General features: G+C 52.6%; 1 protein-coding gene across 2 annotated transcripts in view; it reads left to right on the plus strand.

Moving 5' to 3' along the window:
- The window catches only part of SLC39A11 (solute carrier family 39 member 11), a 282,835-nt gene that overhangs the window by 236,635 nt on the left and 19,013 nt on the right, over positions 1–27,187 (plus strand). The gene's annotated exons all lie outside the window — the stretch shown is intronic.

Genomic DNA, 27,187 nt, shown 5'->3' on the forward strand with positions numbered 1-27,187 from the left:
AGCAACACCTTGTGCCTTGGTGTCACTGCACCAGCTGGTATCTTGGATGAGCCGTCTGCACGGAGCTGTGCAGCACCCCAGCCCCCCAGCTCTGACTGGTGGAGGCGAGGAGGACGGCAGGGGTGCTCACACCTGAGAGAGATGCTCCATCAGAGAAACAGGCTTATGCCAAGTTCTTCCAAAGCTAGCTAAGGGGGAGCTGTTTTGGAAACCAACCGTGGATGCAACTGCATGCTGTTTGCCAAACACTTTAAAATGGATGAATCACAATAAGACGATGTTCTGAGGGGTTGATTCCAGGACCCGCCGGCAGATGCTTGAATCCTCCAGGGTTCGAGTACCATGATCAACCTCGGTATGCGCCAGGCCCATATCCAAGAATTCAGCCCCAGTCAGATGGAAAGGCCGCGGCTGGCTGTCCTGACCCCTCCCTCTCTTCCGAGCCCTCGCTTCGCTCTCCCTGGCTGCTGCCGCTCCCGATTTCCTCTCTCTCATGTCTGCTCCTTCCCCGGCTCTCCTGCTGGCTTCGCATCCGATGGCCCCTCCTGAAACGCTCATGTTCCCCGGGGCTCCATCTCCAGGGCCCCCCTTCTTCTCACTCGGCGCTCTCTCCCTGGCTGTTCTCCCCCACCCCCAGGGCTTGATTCTCCACCTCTTAGCCGGCGATGCCCACGCTGACCTTCAGCCTCAATTTCTCTCCCGCACTTATGCGTATGGGTCCAGGCTGAAGGAGGGCGCGTGGTGCCATCCATCCAAGGGCAGAAGACTCAGATGCCCGTAGGGGATGAAGGATAGCAGAGACGGGCGCAGGCGATCTGGTAGGGACAGGCGGGGGGTGACTGGGTCCGCAGTGACTTTGGAACAGCTAGCACAGGTGCGATCTCAAGGTGCTCGAAACTTTTTAATTAATTAATCTGTGGCTGCGCTGGGCCTCTGTCGCTTTATGGGACTACTGTACTCTACTGCGGCTTGTGGGCTTTGTGGGGCTACTCTATTGCGGCGTGCGGGCTTTGTGGGGCTACTGTACTCTATTGCGGTGTGCAGGCTTTGTGGGACTGCTGTACTGTATTGCGGCGTGCGGGCTTTTTGCTGTTCCTCTTGTGTAGAGCAGGGGCCCAGTGGTTGTGGCGCCTGGGCTCGGCTGCCCTGCAGCATGTGGGATCTTCCCAGACCAGGAATCGAACCCAGGTCCCCTGCACTGGCGGACGATCCTTTACTATCGGACTGCCAGGGAAGTCCCTGGAAATCACGATATTTTGAAAACATAATTCAGCTCAAAGTGGTGGTCCGGTGGCCACTGGCTTCTGTGTTGAGTTCATTTGACTGTCCTCTGACCGGTACAATCTCAAAATTGACTTTTTTCCCCCGAAGGCAATGTCACCGCTTCCTTCAGTGGTTGGCCCTGGGTCTGTGGACCATGGTTGCCAGGAACTACTTCCTCACAGAATCCCACCCTCCCTGCTCGGTTCCCACCTTTCCTGGGGTCTCTTTACACCCCGTTGCATCCTTTCCTCAAGACCCTCAGCTGCCATGGGCCCCCCGTGTGTCCATCTAGTCACTGTGGTCCCTGGACTCCGATGCTACGTGTGAAGGGGCCCGTCTGCTCCATGAAGCCCCAGACGCGGGCGTGGGCTGCCACGTCGTGGGTTGAGATTTTTTCCTTTTTCTCGATTCTCATTGCTGCCTGTCAGACTCGCAAGTCGTTCCCTCTCCCCGACTCCAGGGTCAGCGTTATACAAGACGCCTGCGGCGATGATCCCAGGAGTTGGTAGATGGGTGAAGCCCTCAGAATGTGAGGATTGTCACCCAGACCCGGGGCTTGATTGGCCTCATCAAGCCCGCGGGCTGCGCTTCCTGCCCTGGGCATGGGGAGGAGGGGAGGGCGTCGTGCCCTGGCCCAGCCATCTGATCTCCACTTGGCTTGGACCACGCGGACCGTCAGGGCGGGCGGTGTCGGGGCGCTGAGGGGCCCTCCTGAGTCCCGGGAGCCGCGCACGCTCCAGAGACGTCCATGCCAGCCAGTGACAGCCCGCCCTGGGCACCGCACTCACGGCCCAGCTTCCCGTCTGGTGGCGCCTCGTCTCCCCCGACACCAAGATGTCAGCTCCAATGTCCCTCTTTTCTGTCACCCGCGCTTCCTGCTAAGCTTCGTGTCTCTGAAGAAAGTAGAAGAAAAGTCTTTTCAACCCAGCTCCCCGCTTCCCAAGACCAGACAGATCCTCTGAGTTATGTAGACCCTCCACAGGGCTCTCCATTCGCGATTGGGCTGGGGAGGCGGGGCTGTTTTCAGCCTCATGAAACCCTCTGATAAACCAGCCTCCTTGGGGGATTTTAAGCCCCTCTGACTGCCCCCATTGCCCCTGTGTCCAGGGTACGGAGCGTGGGGAATGGTGGGGAGAGTGGGTCCATACAATGCGGGCCACAGAGATGGAAGGAGGGTGGCCTCACGCAGACCCTGTCCTTCAGTCTGTCTGCCCCACTTACAGATCCATACACAGTGCATGGTTTGGGTTCTTCCTCTCAAATTCCTCTGATCTTACTGCAGAACAGCCCCCGCCCCCAGTCAAGGCATGTAAGCCTTCTTTGCCCTTAGCTCATGCTGCAGACCATGCAGGGTTTCATGGGAGGGAGAGAGGAAGATAAAAAAAGAGAAAGACAGACTAATACTAGGGGGAGGGGTGGTGTAAAAACAGTCATCAGACGATTAAATGCATCTTTTGAAAGAGAGGTTTTGCTTTTTAAAATTCCAATTCTGTGTAATTAACAAGTGACGTGCCTAAAACGTTGACATGCAGAGGTGGAAGATAAAGGGATGACAAAGACATGAGGTGAATGCTGATCAAGAGAAAGCGGGTATTAACAATTTCAGTCTCAGACCAGGCAGACTTGAAGGCGGAAAGCCGCTGAGAGAAGAAAGGTCAGTACTTAATGACAAGAGAAACAAGGTACCCGGCTGACATAATGATCCCGCGTGTGTACGCTTCCAGCAACATGAGCCTCACAAGGCTCAGGAAAAACGGTCAGAATTGCAAGGAGCAACAGTCAGAAGCCCAGTCGTGGTGGCGAGAACAGTTCCCTTTTCTGACGCTGATAAAATGGGTAAAAGCGTCAACAAAATGTGCGTATGTGGACCCCCCAACCCAGCAGTTAGGAAAACTTCAACCTTCTTCCCAAGCACACGGTGTGGGTGTTTCCCAGAAATAACAGCACTGTGCCACAGAGAAAGTGAGAACACGCCCAGATCAATACCATTCAGACCAGACTCTCTGACCTCGGTGCCATGCAATCGAAAAATAGCAACCAGATCACTAAAGCAATTGGTCAGTGGATGGCGAAGCCCTCGGGCACCCTGAGATGAGCACAAGTAGCGAATGCAAACCAGATGGTCCAAGGAACCAGTAAACGGAGGTCCTGGCCTCCCCTGGCCTCAGGGGTGCTTCCGAGAACGGAGCATCTCATCAGGAGGCTGGGGGCCGCCCGCTTGGAGGAGGTGGTTAAGAGCGCGTGGTGCCTCGACCTGCAGGCAGGTGACATCACCAAGGTGTGTGCGGTTCACGTGGCAATTTATGGAAGTGAGACCAAAGGCCAAAGGAGAAGTACCTTCTCCAGCGAGAGGCTGACAACCTTGGTGGGTTCCGATGACAAAGTCCAAGAGGCAATTTGAACCTTAACACCGCTCAAGGGAAGAATTCTGTTGGGGGGGAGGTAGACGGATCCCTGTGAAGAATCCAGCCACTGGACAGATGCTGTTGACACCACTGTTACGTGTTGTTTTAAGAGCAACAGGGAAGTTAGAGGATGAGTCGATGACGGTGGGTATGGAGAGGCTGATGGGAAGGAGGGGGTTTAGACTCAGAACCGACAAGCAGCTTCTGTCACCTGATTCTTTCATCGAGTGGGAGGGAGAGTTCAAGTTCAGGAGACGTAGGTAATCACATAGGTATATGAGAGGGGCTGAGGGGGAAAGAAGGACAGGTCTGTGTGGATCTGGGAGGAGAAAAGAGTTACCTGGCATATGCCTGTGATGTGTGGACCGAGCTAGCTGGGCCAGGCAGAGCTCTCCGTTTAGTACAGGGGTTGGCAAGTGGGCCCAATCGGGCCCAACACTTGCTTCTATAAATAAAATTTTATTGTAGCACAGCCATGGCCAAGTTCACCATCCAAGTTGTGACACCAGCTTCCAGAAAAGACTAATGTGTTGTTGTTAATTCAGTAAGTGGTGTCTGACACTTTGCTACCCCCATGGACTGCAGCACACCAGGACAGGCTTCCCTGTCCTTCACCATCTCCTTGAGTTTGCTCAAATTCATGTCCATTGAGTCAGTGATACCATCCAACCATCTCATCTTCTGCTGCCCCCTTCTCCTCCTGTCCTCAGTCTTTCCCAGTATCAGGGTCTTTTGCAAGGAGTCGGCTCTTCACATCAGTTGGTCAGAGTATTGGAGCTTCAGCTTCAGCACCAGTCCTTCCAATGAATATTCAGGATTGACTTCCTTTAGGATTGACTGGTTTGATCTCCTTGCAGTCCAAGGGACTCTCAAGAGTCTTCTCCAGCATCTCAGTTTGAAAGCATCATTTCTTTGGTGCTCAGGCTTCTTTATGGTCCAACTCTCACATTCACACATGACTCCTGGGAAAACCATAGCTTTGACTGGAGGAGGAAATGGCAAACCCCTCCAATATTCTTGCCTCGAGAATCCCACAAACAGTATGAAAAGGCAAAAAGACTACAGGTATCTGTGTTCATGTCACTCAGTCATGTCTGACTCTTTGCAACCCCACGGAACCCTGCCAGGTTCCTCTGCCCCTGAAATTCTCCAGGCGCAAGAATACTGGAGTGGGTAGCCATCCCCTCCTCCAGGGGATCTTCCCAACCCAGAGATCAAACCTGGGTCTCCTGCAATGCAGGCAGATTCTTTACCATCTGAGCCGCCAGGGAAGCCCTGTCATCCTTTGACTGGAGGAAGGAATGGCAAATCACTCCAGTATTCTCGCCGCCGGGAGAATCCCATGAACAGTAGGAAAAGGCAGAAAGCCCCCCTGCAGGGCCCCAGTGAGTAATTTGTATATGGCTGCTGCCATCTAGTGTTCGGATTCTGTTGCTTCGTCGGTGCTCTGGCGCCCTCCCCATCACCAGCCTTCCACCTGGCCCGCCTTCCTCCCCCAGTCGGTGGCCTACATCTTCAGGGGACCCGTTCAGAACCCAACATCTCCTGGAGGAAGACGAGTCTCCGCCAGTGGTTCGAGGGAATCACGGCTTGCTTCTTTCCAAGCAGGTCCCACAGCAGTTTCTCTTTGGTTTCACCACAAAGCCGTTCTCCATCCTGCCGTTCCTTGGGGAGTTGGCTGCTTAAGCGGTTTTCCCTCCTGAAGTGTCATTACCTCCAGAGAGGAAACATGCCCTCCGCTCTTAACTCAGCGGCAGACATAATTCAAACCAGCAGGGAGAGTGAGGCTATTTATGCTTCAGATTTGGCCTCACGTATCGCATGCATCCTACTTAAGCACGAGTAGAAAGGCGTCTGTAATCCGAGAACACACCCTGACCGGCTGGCAAGGCAAACATCCCGCAGCTGGCTACCTGCAGCAGAGGAGTCTGGCCGCTGACCTGACGGAACACCACACAGAATCCACAGAGCACATCCCCGAGGTATTCCTGGACCTTTTTTTTTTTCCTTTCCTGCTGAGTGCCCTGGCCAGCCATTGCTACCCAACACCCAGACACTTAGTCAAGGATGCCTGCAGTCTTGGCCAGCATCTGGACCTGACATGGCTCATTGAGTTCCACATTGCAGGCATCAGAACAAACTTTGAAGTCTGTGTTTGCCGCTCAGATCAAAGAGCAAAGTGAAAGTCAGGTATATCCTTCTGCCTGGCTTGAAAGCCAATGTGCATGTTGAAATATTAGCATTCATTTAAGACAGCAGCCATTAATCAGCTAAGCAGCCATTTGTTTAGAAACAAAGACGGCAGTAGACGCATTTTCCTGCTCGTTAGTCAACAGTAATCAGTTGACGGGTACGTAGACCTATATGTGCACATCCATCTGTCCCAGTTGTCCACCTACTTCTCAAGTTTAATCCGGAAAACACATTTGCAAGGTAAATGCAGAGTGTTGAAGGGGAGACTCCATTGACGCGGTGAGAGGAGACGTTTGGTCGCTCAGCAGTGTCCGACTCTTTAACGGCCCCATGGACTGTAGCCCGCCAGGCTCCTCAGCCCATAGGGTTTTCCAGGCAAGTATACTAGAGTGGGTTGCCATTTCCTTCTCCAAGGACTCTTTCCAACCCAGGGATTGAACTCACATCTCTTGAGTCTCCTGAATTAGCAGGTGGGTTCTTTCTGAACCACCAGGGCAGCCAGGAGCACTGTTTTTGGCTACACCACGTGCCTTGCGGTATTTTAGTTTCCCACCAGGGATTGAACCCATGTCTCCTGGCTTGACAGGTTGATTCTTTATCACTGAGCTACGAGGGAAGCCCTGGAGGGCACTTGGGGAAATAAAACATAAATTCTTTCATTGGTGTTCACTCAGCATCTTTTGGAGAAGGCAATGGCACCCCACTCCAGTACTCTTGCCTGGAAAATCCCATGGACGGAGGAGCCTGGTGGGCTGCAGCCCATGGGGTTGCTAAGAGTTGGACATGACTGAGAGACTTCACTTTCACTTTTCACTTTCATGCATTGGAGAAGGAAATGGCAACCCACTCCAGTGTTCTTGCCTGGAGACTCCCAGGGACGGGGGAGCCTGTTGGGCTGCCATCTCTGGGGTCGTACAGAGTCGGACATGACTGAAGTGACTTAGCAGCAGCAGCAGCATCTTTTAAGGAGCAGGCTGCCAGGGCCATCTCCACATCGCAGGCTGCTCTGCTAATGCCCCAGACCTCCCTGTGGTGGGACCAAGTTCCCAGATTTCTGGGGAGCCCTGACAAGACCATCTCTTCCTCAAGGAGGAAGTCTTCACCTTCTGAATTGCATCTCGGCTTTCCTGGGTTGGGGAAGCCACAGCCCAGTCTTGGCTCGCTGCAGAGCGGTCTCTCGCCTGAGACGTGGAGCCCCAGTGTGAGGACACACCCTGACCAGCCACACACACAGACTCCTCCCTACCGCCACCCCTTCCATCATGTCAGCAAAACTGGAAGTAAATTCTTGTGCTGCGTTTTATTTGCAATAGCAGATGGCACTTTCCATTCTATTTGAGGCAGACAAGTTCTTCTCTTGAACCCGTTAAACTGCCTTGCCTGGAATTCTTCAGTTCAATCGCTCAGTCGTGTCTGACTCTTTGCAACCCCATGGCTTGCAGCAGGCCAGGCTTCCCTGTCCTTCACCAACTCCCAGAGTTCACTCAAACTCATGTCCATTGAGTCAGTGATGCTATCCAACCATCTCATTCTCTGTCGTCCCCTTCTCCTCCGACCTTCAGTCTTTCCCAGCATCAGGGTCTTTTCCAGTGAGTCAATTCTTAGCATCAGGTGGCCAAAGTATTGGAGTTTCAGCTTTAGCAACAGTCCTTCCAATGAATATTTAGGACTGATTTCCTTTACCATTGACTGGTTTGATCTCCTTGCAGTCCAAGGGACTCTGCAGAGTCTTCCAGCCTGGAATTCTAGAATCGTCTATTGACAGCTCCTCCCCATAAGTACATTTTACTTTCCCGTCCCCCAACACAGCTGCCTAGCCTTCCCTTGAATTATCAGGCGCCGGTGGAATTGGCAGCTTGTTGGCAGACAGCGCCACCGTGCGGCAGTGGGGCGTCAGGGCAAGACTCTGGGTCCCCCGCACCTGGCCTCCTGCCTGTGCCCTGGGCTCTCACTACCTACATTTCCGTTTCCAAAGGAGGGTGGCAGCTATGGTTCCAGGACTGCTGGTGATTGTAGGACAACACGTGTCCCCCAGGCATGCGAAGACATGTGCAAATGCTGCCTTCTCTAGTTTGCGAAGTAAAGGCATTGAGAACAGCTGCTCTCACAGCCAGTTGCTATCTCTTACGATCTGTGTTTATCACCAAAAATTAGTTCATAAACTCAGGATAAAACCAAGTCCTTTCTACACCACCCCTGCCCCAGACAGGGACTTAATTCTCTCTCTATTCAAATGCACAAAAGCCCTTTTCAGTAACAGTATGCAGTTATGTTCTTGGGCTTCCCGGGCGGCTCAGTGGTAAAGGACCCACCTGCTGATGCGGGAGACAAGGGTCCTTCGGGCTCCAGGCCAGAGGCCCGGGTCCAGGAGCGTGGGGCCCCTGATCTCCTGTGACTCGGGCTCCGCCTGCAGACGCCGGGCCTTCACAGCCTCCCTCCCAGGCCGGCTTTGCCTTCCGGCCTGAGCGCTGAGCTGGCGTGCGGCTGGCTCTCACTCTGATACTGCGTGCATCTATTTCCCCATCTTGCACCCTCGCTGGGGGCCTCTTCTGTTCTCTGCGTGGGGCCCGGGACCAGGCTGGGTGTGGTCTGCTCTGCACCTGGCCCTGATGGCCCGCCTGAATTCTATGGATGATTTCAAGTGGGCAGTCCCCTCTGTATAGCACAAGCTGCTTCTCTGTTGCGCGCACCGCCCTCCGCCCCTGGATCCCTGGACCCTCTCCACTCTCCCCAGTGTCACGGCACGGGGTTCGGGTCCAGAACAAGGAGGCGGCTCCGTGCTGCCCTGCCCGGTCTGCCCGGTGGCCGCTTCTCTCATCAGCAGCACAAGGAGCCCATTTGTGAGGGGCAGCCTCCTCCGCCTCCTCCTCCGCGGCCCCCGGCCACCCCCACCCGAGTGCCTGGCGACAGGGCTGACCGTCTTGGCACCGGGGACCGATCTCAGCACAACATGTGTTCTGTCTAGCCCGGGGCAGGCTTGAGGGGAGGTGTGGACCCTGCGAGGCTCTTGAAGAGCAGCCTGTCTTTTCTCTGTGGCTCTCCCAGGCGCTGGGGATGACACAGACTTCTCCGTCCTGCATACCCACTGCTGCCCTGTCCATCCTCCGGCACTGCTTGTCACACGCAGCGAGAGGCAGAAAGCAACTGCGCTTTCCAGAGTCACCAGCGGGGCTCGGATGGGTGCTGGCGTTGATCCACTGCTTTTTGCCGGGCCAGCTAGGAGAGCAGCGTGGGCGATTAATGGGTTTGCGGCGTGGCACTGGTGGCTGCCTTTAGGGGCTGTTTACATGCACTGCTCAGTTCTTACTGCCCTCCCAGTAGCCAGGTGAGAATCCGGAGCCCGGGGACTTTCCCTGAGGTCAAGCTCATGGCAGGTGGCAGGTGTGCGGAAGCCCAGAATTAACACCCCTGCCCCAGCTCTCTGCCTCCCAGCCCTGCCTCTGGTAGTTGTGAAACATTTAGTGAGTGCTTTCCACGTGCAGGATTATTTTCCCAGGAGGCACAATGGTAAAGGGTCCATCTGCCGATGCAGGAGACGAGAGAGACGCAGGTTCAATCCCTGAGTCAGGAAGATCCCCTGGAGGAGGAAATGGCAGCCCACTCCAGTATCCTTGCCCGGGAAATCCCACAGACAGAGGAGCTTCAGTCCATGGGGTCGCAGAAGAGTCAGATCCGACCCAGCAACTGAGCACGCACGCGCAAATCCACTATGGCCAGTGTCTTTATAAGGCAAGGAGAAGAGACACACAGGCACACACACAGGAGGAGGTTGGGTGACGACAGAGACACCCCGAGGGAACCAGAGATCAGAGTGACTCAGCCAGAAGCCAAGAAGTGTCCAGGAGTGCTGGCTGCCGCCGGAAGCTGGACGAGCCGAGGGAGGACCTTCCCTAGAGATTTCCGAGCGAGGGTGGTCCTGCTGACACTTGCTTTTGAGCCTCTAGCCTCCAGACCACGAGAATGCGTCTCTGATGTCTTCAGCCGCCTGGATGGCGGCCTAGGTTACGGCGGCCGTAGGGAATCGATACACACGCGCCCACGACCCCCACATCTCCATCCGCATCTCTCCGCCCCCACGTAGATTTCTCCCCTCCGCCCTCAGCAGACAGTGAGCCCTGAGCATCCCTCTTGGGTCCAGTCTCTCCTCTCTCCTGACACATTTTGTCTTCTCCACCCCAAGCCTTCACTTCCTGTTTCGAAAGGAGTTTCCCATTTGGTTTGGGTTTTTTGTTGTTGTTTCCTTAAGCCTCTCTCAGTTCAGTTTGGACCCAACTGGACGGAAAGCGAGGCTCTCTCCTTTCCTGAGAGGCCGCCTCCAGAGGCCGCCCCGCGGGAGTCGGGGCTGTCCCCCACATCGGAGCTATTAAACTGTCGTAAGAAAGAGGCCTTTGTCACGGGCACCGCGGCCGTCGGCTCCGAAACAGAGGCAGATTGTGCCAGAAAACAAACAACAGGAAAAAAAAAACGGCCCAACCACAAAATTCTTTGGGCCTTCAGTCATCAGCCTCTCGCTTGTTCTTAAGAGACAAGTTTCCTTTCTTCGGTGTGATTCCATCAGATGGGGCATCGGGGTTTTCATTCTGTCCAGAAGCGCGGGCTGGGGGCAGCCCCCGCCCAGCTCCCTCCTGCGATGTCCCCACCGCGGCCTGCAGGTGGGGAGCGGAGGCGGCCCCAGGCCTGCTCAGGGGGGCTTCGCAGGAGACTGAGGGGCCTGCGATGGGTAGTTTTCAGTGCAGGCAAGGGAGAAGCGATGGAAAAAGTCACGGAGGCCAAAACACCATCGTCATGTTACAAACGAGCAATGCCCTTCTGACCTGACCTTGGCTCTGAGAGGGACCTCAGGAAGCCTCATTTCATGCTGGAGAAAGTCAGAAGGCAAGTGACTTGCCCAAAGCCACACCATTTCCCAAGCTCAGACCAGCGCTGCTAGCCCGGGACCCCTGGCCAAACACCCCGTGGCCCAGCCTGGCACGGGAACTGCCGTGGCCCCAAGGCTTCCATCTGGCGCCTTGACCTCAGCCCTCCTCCAGCCAGCTTTCGCCCTTGACCATCTCCAGGTGGGAGGTCGGGGCAAATGAGCATTGTCAAGGCTCCGCTGTGCCAGGAAGCACCCCATAGCGTGACAGCTGAGGTTCTAGAAGGAAAGTGGAGAAGAGGGGCTTAGGAGACTTCCCACCCCGTTTCCACTGTCCCTTCCGAAGGGGATTATGCTTCCCAAGGTCATGGCTTTCCCAAGTCAGGGGAGAGAGGGACCATTTCAGAGGACAGGGACTCTTAAGGCCAGCGTTTCACTGCAGGTGAGTGAATGACACCCGGAGAAACGCCAGCTTTTTCTGACGGGAGGACAGATGACCGCATGATGGGCAGGACCTCGCACAAAATGAGAAGGCAATGTCTTTTGTTCAGAAAGCAGGAAAAAAGCTTTTTCCTTTCTCCTGCGATGTCTCTTCTCTTTCAGTGTGTCATGGTGTTTTGTTTTGTCTTATTTAAAAAATTTTAATTGTGATGGAGTATACGTGCGGTAAGGGGCTCCCCTGGTGGCTCAGCGGCAGAGAATCTGCCTGCAGTGCAGGGGCCGCAGGAGGCACGGTTTCAATCCCTGGGTCGGGAAGATCCCCTGGAGAAGGGCATGGCAACCCACTCCAGGGTTCCTGCCTGGAGAAGCCCATGCAGAAAGGAGCCTGGCGGGCTGCAGTCCACGGGGTTGCGAAGAGTTGTACACGACTGAAGCAACTTAGCACACATGCGTACATACATAAAATTAATCATTTTTAAGTGTATGATGGTATCAGTAAGTACATCACGTTGCTGTGTAGCCATCATGTTCCTCATCTCCAGAACCCTTTTCATCTTAAAAAAACTGAAAACCTTGTCCCCAGTAAACAATAACCCCTCCCCTCACCCCTGACCCCCGCCCAGCCCCAGGCAACCCCTACTCTACTTTCGGGCTCTGTGACTGACTCCTTACTCCAGGAACCTCACATAAAGGGGATCATTTTGTCTTTGCCTTTTTATTTTATTATTATTTTTAAAATGCTGCTCTCTGTCCTGTAACTTTAAACAGTGTGTTTATTTGTTTTGCTTCTGTCTGCACCCCGTCTGCACTGCTGTTCAGGCTTTCCTCTAGCTGCAGCGCGCAGGGGCTCCTCTCTAGCTGCGGTGCACGAGCTTCTCACTGCAGTGTCTTCTCTTGTTGTGGAGCGCGGGGCACTCAGGCTTCAGCAGCTGTGGTGCAGGGCCTTAATCACCCCGAGGGATGTAGGATCTTCCCAGACCAGGGAGCAAACCTGCATCCTCTGAAATGCAAGGTGGATTCTTACTTAACCACTGGGCCCCCGGGGAAACCCCTTGTATTTGTCTTTTTAAGACAGATTTATTGACGTCCTTAAGGTTCTTCCATGTTGTGGCGTATGTTGGATTTCCTTCCTATTTAAGGCTGACTGGATGTTCCACTGGGGGGCTTCCCAGTTGGTGCGCTAGGACCCGCCTGCCTATGCAGGGAACATAAGAGACGGGTGCACCAGTATCTCTTTGGGATCCTGCTTTCAATTCTTCTGTGTATATACCCGGAGGTGGGATTGCTGTATCACATGATAATTTGCCTTTTTAGTTTCTTGGAGCACTTCGTCGTGGTGCATTTTGTCTGCTGTTGAGTGGAGGAGTGCAGACCCCCATAGGCCCCCAGGGCCCTCCCTGACCATGACCAGGGTGTGCAGGGAGTGTGCATCTGACCTTGACCTTTGTGGTGCTCAGGCCCCCAGTAATGGAGTCAGAGCTCCTGGAGCCAACACTCCCAGTGCTCAGGATGGGGAATGAGACCTTTTACAGCATTGCCGACCTCATTCCACTCCTTGGGGGGTCATTTTCAAGCCTTTGTGACCTTTTGTTAGTGTGTAGTGGATTGGGGAGTTATATATATATCTTGTATCCTGAAGCTTTACTGAACTCGTTTATAGCTCGAATGGTTATTTTTTGGGTTGCTTTGAGTTTTCTGTATAGAAGCTAATGTTATTTTCATATAGGGACAGTTTTGCTTTTTCCTTTCCAATACAGAAGCCTCAGTGATTTATTGAAAAATCGAATTTCTGGCTAGAGCCTCCAGTTTAGTGTCGAATAGAAGCAGTAAGTGCGAGCGTCCTTGTCTTATTCATGTTCTTAGGAAGAAAGCTTTCAGTCTAAGTACGAGGTATGCTGTTAGCTGTGGGTTTTTCATAGATGCTCTGTGTCAGATCAAGAAAGGTCCCTTCTGCTCCTTGTTTGCAGATGGTTTTGTTTTTTTGTTTTTGTTTTTTTAATAATGAAACAGTGTAGGATTCCATCAAATGCTTTTTCTGTATCTATTGAGATAATTACTTGTTTTTCATTGTTTTATCCTGTCGGTATGGAATATTGCATTGGTTTTCAGATGTTAAACCAACCTTGCATTCTAGGGATACATCTCTCTTGGTTATGACATGGCCTCTTTTTATATGTCGCAGGATTTGGTTTAGTTGAGGAATTTTGCATCTGCATTTGTAGGAGGTATTGGTGTTTAGTTTTATTTTCTCGTGACGTCCTTGTCTGCTTTTGGCGTCAGGCTAATGCTTGGAGTCCAATTAGGCATGAGAGACGAGAACAGCTAGGAAAGCTCCCAGTCTTTTGGATTTGCACAGCTTGATGTTAAGGCCTCTCACAGAGACCAAGGTTCCAAGGGAGGAGATGAGAATGCTGAGCTCGACCAGTGAGTCAAGAACAGACTATGGGAACCCTTTGGGTCTTACCCTGTTGACCCAGCAGTTGCTGATCAGTACTAGAGTAATGTGGTTCACGACCCACACCTTCTCTGGGATGATCGGCTGGCCTGTCACTTAACCTGGAAACTCTCCCATCTATGAATAACATAGGAGTGGTTCTTGCTACATTCGATGCATGGACGTGTTGAAGTGAGAGTTGCTGTCAGACCCCTCCCCCGTGCTGGGCTCCCCCTTGACCCCCAGTTTCTGACCTGGGTTTTAAGTCTCTGGCTATGAATTCTTTCAGCCTGGGTTCTGACCCCGTTGCGTACCCGGTCTGTGGGTACAGGAGTCCTCATCCTTCCGGCTCTCCCTGGATGCTGAGCTCCAGGCTCCGATGGTGCCTTCTGCATGCTTGAACCTGCTTCTTCTCTACCTTCCCCTTTACGTGGACTCTTCAAACTGTCTCGTCTGCCTGAATGTCGAGCAGCTCCTCCGTCCTTCCTTGTCGGCACTGCCTTTCCCCACTGCCCCGTATCTCCAGGATCTTGGCTTTCGTTTCCCTGCCCGCACTTCCCTCTTCTCACATGTTGTCCTAACACCCACTGACCTCAGCTCTCCCTACTACTCTTACAATGTCTAGTCTGTCCATATTTTTGGTCCTGACTTTCCCTGGCCTGTCCCATCCTGCTGTTGATCATATCTCAACTGCAGCCCATGGTATTGGCTTTCAAGGTAAAAATTCAGTTCGTCTCCCTCTGTGGTTTAGCTAAACACGTGAAAGCATATGCTATGACCGAGGGTCTTTGTCAAGGGAGTAACAAGGAAGTGTGCAGCTTTCCAGAGGAGGATTACCTTTAATCTCTCTGGAAGGTTCCTCGTATCTCCCAGCAAAGCACTGGAAACCTTTCAAAGCAGACCAAAAACTCAAGCCTCAAAAATCACAAACACTGTTTTCTGGTACGGCCATATCCAAGATTTTTAGCTGGTCCTAATCTATCAAAAGTTCTTTCCATATTACCTTTTACATGACTTTTGATTTAAAAAATGAGATGAGGAAAAGGATATACTTTGAGGATATTTTTTGGCCATGCTTAAGAAGAATGGATAAAAAGAGATTTCCAGCCTGAACTTTGACTTTTTCTTGGAAACTCTAGTCCAACATCGTAGACTTTTCCTTCCTATCGTGTTCTTTTTGGTGGACAGAAAATGAACCAAGACTTCATACGGATGTATCACAACAAGCTTGCGTGCTAGTACAGGTGTCGGTGGGGGAAGGCTTCCTGGTTGCTCAGATGGTAAAGAATCTGCCTGCAATGCAGGAGACCTGGGTTCCATCCCAGAATTGGGAAGATCCCCTGGAGAAGGAAATGGCAACCCACTCCAGTATTCTTGCCTGGAGAATTCCATGGACAGAGGGGCCTGGCGGGCTACAGTTCAAAGGGCCACAAAAAGATGGACATGACTGAGCAACTAACACTTTCACACTGGTGTGAATGTGCCAAGGGGGCCAACTGAGGAGTTTCCCTGGTGGCTCAGACGGTAAAGCGTCTGTCTACAATGCGGGAGACCTGGGTTCGATCCCTGGGTCAGGAAGATCCGCTGGAGAAGGAAATGGCAATCCACTCCAGTGCTATTGCCTGGAAAATCCCATGGACAGAGGAGCCTGATAGGTTACAGTCCATGGGGTTGCAAAGAGTCGGACATGACTGAGCGACTTCACTTTCACTTTCACTTATAAATGGAAACAATGATGTCTTAAGAATTGTTTGAAGACATGTGAATGTTTCTTCTTTCTCTTCCTTGAAGGATTCCTTACAGATTTCTGGTCTACCCCACAGCATCACCCACATCACTCAGGACACACCCCTTTGTTTTACATGTAATCAGCATAACAAAAGTGTGAATGATATAGTTTGTGTCCTCTTTTTTTGTGTGCTGACTTGTGGAAATCTGGTGAAGACTTTCCATCTACAGCCCGTTTCAGTTTGGATGCACCATGTATCCAGTGCTCAGCAGGCACGCATGGCTCACGGCCATGACCTTAGGCAGTGTGGCTCTCGAGCTGTGGTTCTAAACCTTGGCTGCACGATGGAATCACACTGGTTTCCAAGTTCTCCTCTGCAGTAATTCTGATTTAGTTGGACTTGGCTTCTCAGACTGAGGATCTTTTTGGGTTAAGAACCTCTGGTCTACAGGGCACACTCTCCTGGGAAAGTCTGACCAGACCTCTCTTTCCCTCCATCACCATGAGCCTCACATTGTAAACAGAAATTAAGCAAGCTGTAACTTGGGTCATGGGTAGAAGAAAAACAGAAACAGGATGGTATTAAATTCTGCCTGGCAGACAAGAGTGAACAAGCTGGATTCAGTTGTCTTCTCTGGGTCTGTTTACCAACAGACTCAGTAATTATTTGTTCTGCCCCTGCCCTCGAAGCTTGCAATGTGTTTCTTGTTCCCTGAGAGCTGAGAATCATTTAGGAACTTTGCAGATTTGGCAAGATTTCCCCATCTCTGTTCCATTAGGAGCTTCCAATGGGAACGAGAACGTTCCAGGAGGAACCCTGGCTCCTGGAGAGAACAGCCGGAGCACACGAGACAGGAAGCCACAGATGCCGTGACTCCTGCAGACCCCATTTTTCTCCGCCCGAGACAAGCGAACTCTCCTCCACAAATAAAAACCAGTCCAGACAAACCGCAGAGACTCAGGTTTCGAAAGGCATCCAAAAAAGATTGTTTCAGGGAAGTGGACAAATGAGGCATGAGTAATTCAATCAGCAGGAAAACAAACACCAGGAGGCCCCTCATCTGAAACCCAGGGTGTCAGCAGGCAGCTGTTTGCCATGGACAGCACAGAGCTGGGGGCCGTGCGTCTTGGGGACAGAAGATTGCTGAGGGTTTTCAGTTTGTTACTGTCCAGTGGCTCAGTGATGTCCGATTTTGTGACCCCATGAACTAAAGCACGCCTGGTTTCCCTATCCTTTACTGTCTCCCAGAGTTTGCTCAAACTCACGCCCATTGAGTCAATGAGGCCATCCAACTGTCTCATCCTCTGCTGTCCCCTTCTTCTCCTGCCCTCAGTCTTTCCCAGCATCAGGGTCTTTTCCAGTGAGTCGGCTCTTCGCATCAGGTGGCCAGAGTTTCAGCATCAGTCCTTCCAATGAGTATTCTGGGTTGATTTCCTTTGGGATTGATTGGTTTGGTCTCCTTGCTATGCAAGGGTTTCCTGGGGGCTGTGAAACTAGAGAAAAATATACAGAGAATAGAATCACTGGGAGGAAGTGACACTTGCTTGATTTCTACTCTGTTTGAGTGTCCTCAATCCAGAATTCATAAAGAAGCAGCTGCTCCAAGCAGAAGCTTTTTGCTGTAGTGAAATGTGCCTGGGAAGATGCTTTCAGTGTAGCCTTTGTCCCTGAACTGGATAGCCCTCCATCTGCTAAGATGCTAAACCCTTTCTGTTGACCTTTATGTAAAGGAGATGGGCCAACCCATGCACCCTTATCCATCCAACCTGTCACCCAGAGTCAGTAATTGCAAATGGCTAGCTGGTGTCAGTCACTCAGTCCCGTCCAACCCTGGAGCTGGTGTCACGGGTACCATGTGGGTATGGACGGGAGAGTTGATGAGTGACTCACGCAGGAACAAATGCTGCGAATTAACGGATGACAGTCACAGGTAATCTACTGCCCCCTTCAAAATGGCTCTGATAAAGTCAGCCTCATTTCTTTCCCTTGCTACAGTGTATGGCCATGCAGTGCTCACCCGCTGAGTTGTGTCTGACTCTTTGTGACCCCATGGACTATAGCCCTTGAGCTCTTCTGTCTCAGGGCTCTCCCAAGCCAGAATACTGGAGTGGGTTTCCATTTCCTCCTCCAAGGGATCTTCCCAACCCAGGGGTCGAACCCGTGTCTCCTGCACCTCCTGCATTGCGGGTGGATTTTTTTACCACTGAGCCACCAGGGAAGCTCCCTCTTACAGTTTACATTCTCCTTTTGGGTAAAGCTGTGGGGAGAGGGAGCAGGGTCTCAATGAGCAGGCTTTTCCTCACTCTGTTCCCAACCAGAGTAGGGTCCTTTTGAAACTGTTTCAATAAGATAGGTTTAGTTTTCACTTATATCATTTGTAGGGAACAGACGCAAAATTCATATCATCTTAAGCCGAAAAGAGAATTTACTGATTCACAGAACTGAAGACTCCGGGAACCAGACTTCAGAACCAGTTTGACCCAGGGCTGCAAACTGTAACATCAGGCCTCTGCTCATTTTTTCTCTCCCTCAAGCTCTGTCTTCAGCGTTGGCTTGATTCTCTGGGTCTACCTGGTGGCAAGACGGCTTCCTGCTGACGGCTCCAGTCGTGTGTCCTCCCAGGTTCCAGTGCGACAGAGACTGTCCATTTCTTCTCAGTAGCTCCCTTGGGGTCTGGCTAGACCAACTGATATCACATACTCCCCACTTGAACCAATTCCTGGGGCTAGAAGGATGGAACTACTCCCATCATCCAGAGTTGGATCTCAGTCTGCTCTCTGGAGGTTGTGCAGCCTCTGCTGAACCCCGTGGACTGAGAGTGAGGGAAGAGGGCTCCCCAGAGACAGCTTCCTGATTGAGGTGTGCGAGGGGACCTTCATGGGTGACTCCCTTGGTCCTTCTTGGATGGAGCACACACACACACAGAGGGGGCTTTGGGTCTTTTGGTGACAGCGTCATTGGGTTCCTAGAGACAGCCGTCAAATTCAGAGCCTTGCAGGACCCATCAGAGACCACGCTGAGGAAAAGCGCTTGGTAAACTGCCCAGCACTTTGCAAACTCGTAGTTCCTTAGGACCTGTGATTTTAGTTGCTTCCTTTCCTTCTTTAGTCTGAATGCTGAAGAACTGGGGAGTTACTCTCCAGAGAGGTGGCTCAGCACAGTGTTATAAATATGAACTCCAAAACCAACCTTCTGAGCCCAAGTCTGGGCTCTGCCACTGACGAGCTGGGTGGCCTTGAATAAGTTACCTGACATCTCTGTGCCTTGGTTTCATCATCTGTAAACTGAGGATGATAAGATGGTCCTCCTTGTTGTTAAGGTTATGTGTGTCAGTTGCTGAGAACAGTGTCGTGCATGGGGCCGGTACTTCACGGTAAAAATAACAGCTTTGGGATCATCCTAACAGATAAAATTTCTGAGTCTCTCCCAAAGAGATGCTGAGGTGGAAGGTAGCTAAACGTCTCGTACATTCGTTCAAGGTCATGGACTCTAAAGACCTTCAGTCCAGGGATTTCCCTGGTGGTCCAGTGATTAAGAATCCACCTGTCACTGCAGGGGACACGGGTTGGATCCCTGGTCCGGGAGGATCCCACATGCCGAGGGGCGGCTAAGCCGGTGTTCCCCAACTACTGTAGCCCACGCATCTGTGCCTGTGCTCCTCGACAAGAGAAGTCCCCGCAACGAGGAGCCCGTGCACCACAGCCAAGACCCCCGCCTGCTGTAACTAGAGAAGGCTCCCGCACAGCACTGAAGCCCCGGCACAGCCAAAATTAAATTTAAAAGAACAACAGAAACAACCAGGAGTCCACCTTGGTGCACAAAGGAAGGTTACCACCTTCTGCTGCCGCGGCTGCTTAGTTGCTCAGTCGTGTCTGAGTCTCTGCGACCCCCTGGACTTTGGCCCACCAGGCTCCTCCATTCATGGAATTCTCCAGGCAAGAAAATTGGAGTGGGTTGCCATTCCCTTCTCCAGGGGAGCTGCCCCACCCAGGGATCGAACCTGGGTCTCCTGCTTGGCAGGCAGACTCTTTACCCCTGAGCCTCCTGGGAAGCCCTACAGGTTTCTGAGAAGGATTTGAAGACTGGATCTGCCCACTTCTCAGTCTGGCCTTAGAAAAACTACTTCAGCGCATCAGAACAGTGGTTCAGAACCAGAAAATCTTCCTGTGCGTGCTTCACGGGCCTGCTGTCAAGACGAAGAATGTGGGTGACATGCTTGGAGTCCTGTGCGGGCAGAGATGGCCGGAGGGTCTCACCCTTAGCTATGGCCCCTGCAGTGTTACCTTCACCCAGGAAAGAAAATACCCCTTCAAAGGTGCTCCTTTGCTCCTTTGTATTCTTCTGTACAAGTTCTCCTATCTCTTGCCCCCAGAGAACGGCCGTCATTAAAAGGCCATCGGCTCTGCACCTCATGACGTGGCTGTAAAGTGTCTGCAGGTTGGAACTTGAATCTGGAGAGATGTGACTTCGATACGCAGCATTCTTGCTGTGGTTTCTGTCCGTCCTGAAGCACAGACGCAGCAGGAACGCTGGTCCCACGGGCAGGACTTTTTACTGCCTTCTGGTTTGGAAAGGATCCACTCCTCATGGAAACCCCCTCACATTGCAGGAAAAGCCTCCGAAATCAACCCGCGTGGGAGGAAGAGGCAGAAGGACGAGACGGGGAGGGGCTGCGGCTCCGGCGCCTGGTGCCGGGCGGTGACGGAGCTCTGGAGGTCAGGTGGCCCATATAGGGCGTCTTTGTTCACCCCAGGCTCCCAGACCCACAAGGACAGCTGGAATCCATCCTTAAAATCCCTCAGAAAGGAGCATCCGCATCCTCTTCCAGCTGTCCTTCCTGCTTTTGTGCTAAAGCAGTTGCCAGAACTCTGCACTCTGAGCTTTGGGACTGATTGTCCCTGTCGTGGGGGAGGGGGCTGCCCTGTCCCTCGGCCTCTACCCTGAGCGTGCTGGTGGGACCTCTCCCCACAGTTGTGACGACCCAAGATGTCTCCAGACATTGCTCAGTGTCTCCTGGGACGGGGACAGGTCACCCCGATTGGGAACCACTGTCCTAGGTGGCTTGAAGTCCTACTATACACCTCTTATGGGGCTTCCCTGGTGGCTCAGCTGGTAAAGCATCGGCCTGCAGTGCAGGAGACCTGGCTTCCATCTCTGGGTCGGGAAGATCCCCTGGAGAAGGGCATGGCAACCCACTCCAGTATTCTTGCCTGGAGAATCCCAGGGACAGAGGAGCCTGGCGGGCTAGTCCAGGGGGTCGCGAAGAGTTGGACAGGACTGAGCGACTGACACACACCGTGTGTCTGTGCTGGTTAAAGAAAAAAGCAGTTAGGCCCCTCACCTCAGACCTGCTGTTCTCAGTAGGAGAACAGAGTTGAAAATCACTTGCAAGATCGTGGATTGGGGCATCGGGGAAGGTCAGTGAGCCATTCCCCTGACGAGCGTCTGTGTTCCGTGAACTGCATCGCCCTGCGTCTTCCAGCAGGGCTCTCGCTCCCGGGTCCCGAGGCCTGCCCGCTTCACTGCCCCTGAAAACCAACCTGCGTGCGCTCCTCGGTGGGAAAGAGAGCATCTCTGACCTCCCTGGAGCCACCGTCAGAGGCTCGGCTTGCTTCCCCCACGCCTCCCTCCCTCCAGGCGATATTCCAGGCCTCTGCCCTCCTGGGAGGCGTTGTGGGTCAGGCTGAAATCGTGCCCAACACCTGGATGTGAACTGTAGGACGGGGCCAACACTGCCCAAGCCTCCAAACTCGCCCCTCCCCGACCCTGACGGAGCGTTCAAGGGGCCCTCCGCTGTGTCAGAACAGCTGTGCTTCATGTGGGTCTTTGGGCTGCAAGTTCTGCTGTGGGTTGGGAGGCAGGGGGCTCCCTCTCTCCCTCTCTTGCCCCCTCATCAGCTCACTTTGGACCATTTTCTGTGTCTCTTCTGCCAGGGTCTGAGAACCTGAGGGCAGGGGCTGTGCCATCCTGACCCCTCCCTCCCTCCCTAGCAACCCCCGGGCCCCATTTTGGTGGCATCAGAAACTGGTAAATATCATGTTGGCCAAAAGGTTCATTTACTGTTTCCATAAGACTGTGCAGAAAACCCCACGCAAACTTTTTGGCCACCGCAGCACGTCTAGACGTCTGGTGCTGCGTCTCTGTCATTTAGTCTCTTGGTCGTGTCTGACTCTTTGTGACCACGTGGGCTGTGGCCCTCCAGGCGCCTCTGTCCGTGAGATTTCTCAGGCAAGAATACTGGAGTGGGTAGCCATTCGACAAAAAGATTCCAGCTATTCCCAGAGTTGAGAAATGGATACGTGTGACAGGCATTGATTCATACAGAATGGGCGACATGTTTGGGAAACAGGAGAACAGTGTGTCTGAGGCAGAGCGGGAGCTGGGAGGTTTTCAGGTCAAGAGTCAGGATCATAAGTGCAGAAGGTTAGGTGAGATGCTGTTAGGATAAAACCATCTTCACTGTCCACAGTGGGACCCTTTAGAGAGTTAAGGCAACAGGCGCAAGCTGGTGAAAAATCGGGCAGCCTGAGAAGCGTGTCCGCTGAAAGGACCTTGGGTTCGATTTGCACTGTGATGGGAACGCACGCCCGGGTGTTCTGCTAGTTTCAAAGATTATGCTGCATATGTGGGCATGCTCAGTCGTGTCTGACTCATTGCAGCTCCGTGGACTGTAGCCCGCCAGGCTCCTCTGTCCGTGGGATTTCCCAGGCAAGAATACTGGAGTGGGTTGCTGTTTCCTCCTCCAGGGAATCTTCCCAACCCAGGGCTCAAACCCAAGTCTCCTGCCTTGGCAGATGGATTCTTTACCACCAAGCCACCAGGTATCACTTAGCATTTTGGATCCCCTTCAAACTATACAGTTCCCAAGCGATTGTACTCACACCCTGAAGGTTTGATGGAAATGCCTTTGTGATTCTGAGGCTTAAAATCACCTCTCCACCTGAGGAGAAACCATCCAGAAAATCCAAATCAGTTTCCTTGTTTCAACCGAACTCGCCAGAGCAAGCACAGGGCGCCAAATAGGAACTCTCCATTAAAAAGAGGAGCGGACCCCAACCTCGCCCATCTCCCGGCAAAGAGCTCAGCTCTGTGGTGGCAGCTCACTCCTGGAAGGGGCACAGGGACATGCTGACCTCAAACACAGGTGTTCACGTTCTTGACCTCCCTCCCCCGAGAGCTCCCATCCTCCCAGAAGCCCGGTAGCTCCTTTTCTGTCTGGCCGAGGCTGAGCCGTCGGACTCCCCCGGGGGTTGTCCCCTGGACCGATTTTTAGGCGTGGGACTCCATCAAAACCCAGATTCTGAAAACACCCTCCTGAAGGATGTACATACACGGCAAGCCCAAAAGCTGGTGATTCCAAGATTTCAGCCGCCTGTGCCAGTTCAGAGGCGTCACGCCGGAGCCACACAGAAGGCTTTTGTCCCCTGCTCCCCAGCTGACACGTTCACAGCGCCGGCAGCCCCTGCCAGCCGCTGTCTCCTTGTCCCCAGAGACCTTTCAAAACAGGACAGACAGCTGTTTGCCGGAGGGGTCACAGCAGGGCCCCAAGGCCACCAGTGGGCTGGACCCTCTCTGGAAATACCTCCCAGGGACAAGGGGCGGCTGTTATTAAAGAGTCATGTCTAACTTTTTGTGACCTCGTGAACTGTAAGCCCCCAGGCTTCTCTGTCCGTGGGATTCTCCAGGCAAGAATACTGGAGTGGGTTGCCATTTCCTCCTCCAGGGGATCTTCCTGACCCAGGAATCAAACCCACGTTTCTTGCGTCTCCTGCACTGGTAGGCAGATTCTTGACCACTGAGCCACCTGCACTGCTATTAATGAAGGACATTAATAAAGAGATCCCAGCGCACATTGTGGGGGCTTCCTAAAGCCCTTCTTCTTCCATCCTGCTTCTGGGTTCCTAGGAATAACAGACTGGACAGATTCCCAAAGGGCCAGCCCCTCTCCAAGCCCCAGCCAAGTCTAGAATGATTTCAATACACTGCCACCCCCACAAAGACCCACCCCCAGAGGGACCCCTGGAGAAGCCCAGCCAGATGTTCACACTGGAGGAATATTTGAACTCTGGGGATAATGTCAGCCCTGTGGGAGCAGGGACCCCATCCTGTCCACACTGATTTCTCATCTCCTAGGAGAGTATGTGGCCCAGACGTCTGTTGATGTTTTAAGTGGGTTTTAAGCCATTGCCTTTTAGCCAAGAGGGCTTCCATGGTGGCTCAGACCGTAAAGAGTCTGCCTGCAGTGCAGGAGACCCAGGTTCAATCCCTGGGTCAGGAAGATCCCCTGGAGAAGGGTATGGCAACCCACTCCAGTATTCTTGCCTGAAGAGTCCCATGGACAGAGGAGCCTCGTGGGCTACAGTCCATTGGGTTGGACATGGCTGAGCCACTAATACTTTTATACTTTTCAGCCAGAGTCCTTTTTTTTTTTTTTTCCTTGCTTTTTACCATGGAACATTTTAAACAGACATACGAGGGGAAGAATACTTCAGTAATATATCTCTATATGCCTGTCACCCAACTTCAGCAGTTTTTCAGCCAAAATTACCTCATATATACATATATATATATATATTGCTTTTATTATAGAAATTTGTAAACATACACACAGAAAATAGGAGCCTGCTTTCATTAACCCCACATGTGCAACCCAGCCTCAACAAGACTTGTCAGCAACAGCAACTCGGCTCCGCTGCCCTGAAAGCGATCATGACCATTTTAGGGCCACCCTTTTGGAAACTAACCAAATCAGAATATTTCTGAGCTGTTTAGAGAGAAACAAACCCAACGTCTTATAATTATTTCCAACTTCCTTACTGGAAGGAGATCCAAAAAGTGGCTTTCTCTGTTGCCTTTGATGTGAGAGGCAGCCCCCCAGCGCCAGCCGGTGCCCGGGTAAACGCAGACGTGGAGACGTGTATATATAAAAGCACCCCACCCCCCAGCAGGTCATTATCTGTGTTTATCTTATCAGGATAATACTAAACCAGGCCCACTCAGAACAAGGCGTTTAGTCTTTGCAGCCTGGGCTTCTGTTCCTAGTCACCAGTTCAGTTTATAAATCCACTGTCCCAGGCGGAAAACAATTTGAAAGGCAACATTGTTTCTGGACAAGGCTGTAACTGTGATAACGGAGCTTGTGTGGCTCCTGTCTGGTAATAAATTGCCGGGGCCCCGGGGTTGTGGCCAGGGGGGCCTTGGCAGAGGACTCAAGCCTCTGCGTTTTCTCCTTTTTTTCTAAGCCCATCCTGATGGCCATGTAGAGGTCAAATCAGACAGAAGACTGTTTTCTGGGTCCCCAGGATCATGGAGTGATGGGGTCTGCTCTCCGGGGCGTGGTCCCCGCCGGGAACACGTCCTCGGCTGTGACTCAGTGTTTCTGAGAGGAACAGCGCAGCCGTGGTGACCTGATCCAGGGATTTACCCTGCAGTACAGCGAGCTCATTGTTCTGGACACTTGGGAGTTTTTTGGCTTCTCTGAGATGGTTTGATGGCAGTGGGCAACTGATGGAAATTATGGGTGGGTCAAAACCTCTGCCTGGCCCCCTGCTTCCACCCACATCCTGGTCCTTAAGGGGAGCAGATATGGAAGAGAGATGCCTTCATCTAGCAGCGGGAGTTTTTGCAGTCAAATGCCATACACAAAAGTACTTTGCAAAACCATGAAAGGCCATGTGAAAATTGACTTTATTAGCAGAAAAGAAACAAGAATGCTGTGTGCACAGCGTAGCTGAAAGCACTGGGTTCAGACGGCCATCACACGAGGCCGTGGCCCTAAGTTCCCTGTGCAGAAAGCAGATGCTAAGATATTTCTCACAGGGTGGTTGTGGTAACGAGTTGATAATACATGTAAAGCATGGAGCACAGGAAGAACCCACAGCAGGGCTCAAACATGTGGGCAATGATAATGTAACGCAAGTGTCTATAGGGGGCCTTCCCCCGCGGGCGCTAGCAGGAGATGAAAGGGACTGAGGTTCAGTCCCTGGGTCGGGGAGATTCCTGGAGGAGGTATGGCAACCTACTCTGGTATTCTTGCCTGGAGAATCCCATGGACAGAGGAGCCTGGCGGGCTTCAGTCCCTGGGTCACAAAGAGTCGGATACGACTGAGGTAACTTAGCATGCACACATACTATCTATAATGATGTTTATGTATAATAAGTATAGGTTCATGAAGGCGCTAAAAAGAGTGAGTAGGTCTTCTCTGTGGGTAAGTTGGAAGGCTCCTGATGGGGTCTGGCAGTGAATTAGGAGATTTGTATGGAAATGAGAGCTAGGGGCACTGAGTGTTCCATTGAGGAGCAGAAGGGTTTGGTGTTTTTCTTTATTGTAGTATAGTTGATTTAACAATATTGTGTTCGTTTATATATATGGGTGTGTATAGACATATATTCTTTTCCCTTATAGGTTGTTACAAAATATTGACTGTAGTTCCCTGTACTATGCAGTGGACCCTTGCTGGTTATCTGTTTTATATATAGCAGTGCGTGTGTGTTAATCCCAGCCTCCTAATTCACCCTTCCCCCGGAGAACGCTTTTCTTTGTTCAGTGGTGGACCAGCCCTGCAGGTTTTGGAATAAAGTGAGCATGGTGAGCAGGTGTCCACACAGCCCTCTAAGGGAAAGAGAAATAGGGTTTGGAGTCTGGACTCAGTTTAAACGTGCAGGTGTCACTTAACCCCCCAGCCCCTGGTCTGTGGTCTGTGTGTGGAGAACTCATATCTGCCACCTTGCACCCCGCAGCTGTCCTGGCAGGCACCTCTGAGATGGTGACTGGGATTGTGCTTTAGAAGGATTACCCGTCCTCGGTGGAGGGGGAGGATGGGGGAAGGTTGAAGGGAAAAGCAACTCGGGGCAGAGGTGAGTCAGGATGGGGTGAGGACCGCAGTGCAGACCTCAGCTCACAGACTCCTTCCCACCCCGGGCCCTCAGCTGCAGCCTCCCAGCCGCCACCCCCCCCCACCCCCGCCCCCCCCGCCTGCCCCCATTTCCTCTTGATCCCGCCAGCAACCTGCTTCCTGCTGAGCCCTTCGCAAGCGATAATTATATATGCTTTTCTCTTCACTTAATGATTATCTGTCTCCTGGCAGGCACTCTGCCCCACACCTGGGTCTGCTTCACCCCACCTGGCATCCAGGTGTTACGGATGCCCCCCTACCCCTGGATTAGTTCCTGAGGCCGCCCTAACTAATTATCACAAACCGGGTGGCTTAAGGCAACCGAGGTGGATCCCCTCACGGTTCTGGAGGCCGGAAGTTGGGGACAAGGTGCTGGCAAGGCCGCCCTCCCTCTGAGCCCTCCCGGGGACCATCCTTCTGGCTTCCCTCCAGCTTCTGGTGGCTTCAGTGACCCCCAGCTTTCCACAGCCTGATTCCACCTCAGGCACACTGCAACTAGAGAAAAGCCCGCACGGCAGTGAAAACCCAGCACAGCCAAGAAGAACTCAGTGGCTAACTAAACTATTAAAAAATGAATCATCTGCTCAGCGAAGATTCATGAAAGGTCCTTTTCCCGCTCAGCACTGGGCCCATCCTCAGTTGGGTCAGCTGGAGTCAGAGGCCACAGGGTGACGTGGCTGTCACGCGTGAGCCTGATGTATCCCCAGAACCCTCAGTGGCCTGGGACCACCCGTGTGCTGAAAAAGCCAAGCCACAGGGGACGCAGACTGCAGAAGCCCAGGCTGGCGGCAGCCTCGAGGGTGTGGAGGAGCAGCCCGAGTCATCCTCGGCCACTGTTGTCAGGACAGGCTGTGCCGCTTTGCCCCAACCCAGCACGCGGCTGCATCGGCCTCCCTGGTTGGAGAGAATGGTCCTCTGTCCTGGCTGGCTGGCTTCTTAGCGTTTCCTGCCCCTCTCTTATGATGTGTTAC

Source organism: Budorcas taxicolor, chromosome 19, assembly GCF_023091745.1.
Source record: "Budorcas taxicolor isolate Tak-1 chromosome 19, Takin1.1, whole genome shotgun sequence".
Lineage (NCBI taxonomy): Eukaryota > Metazoa > Chordata > Mammalia > Artiodactyla > Bovidae > Budorcas > Budorcas taxicolor.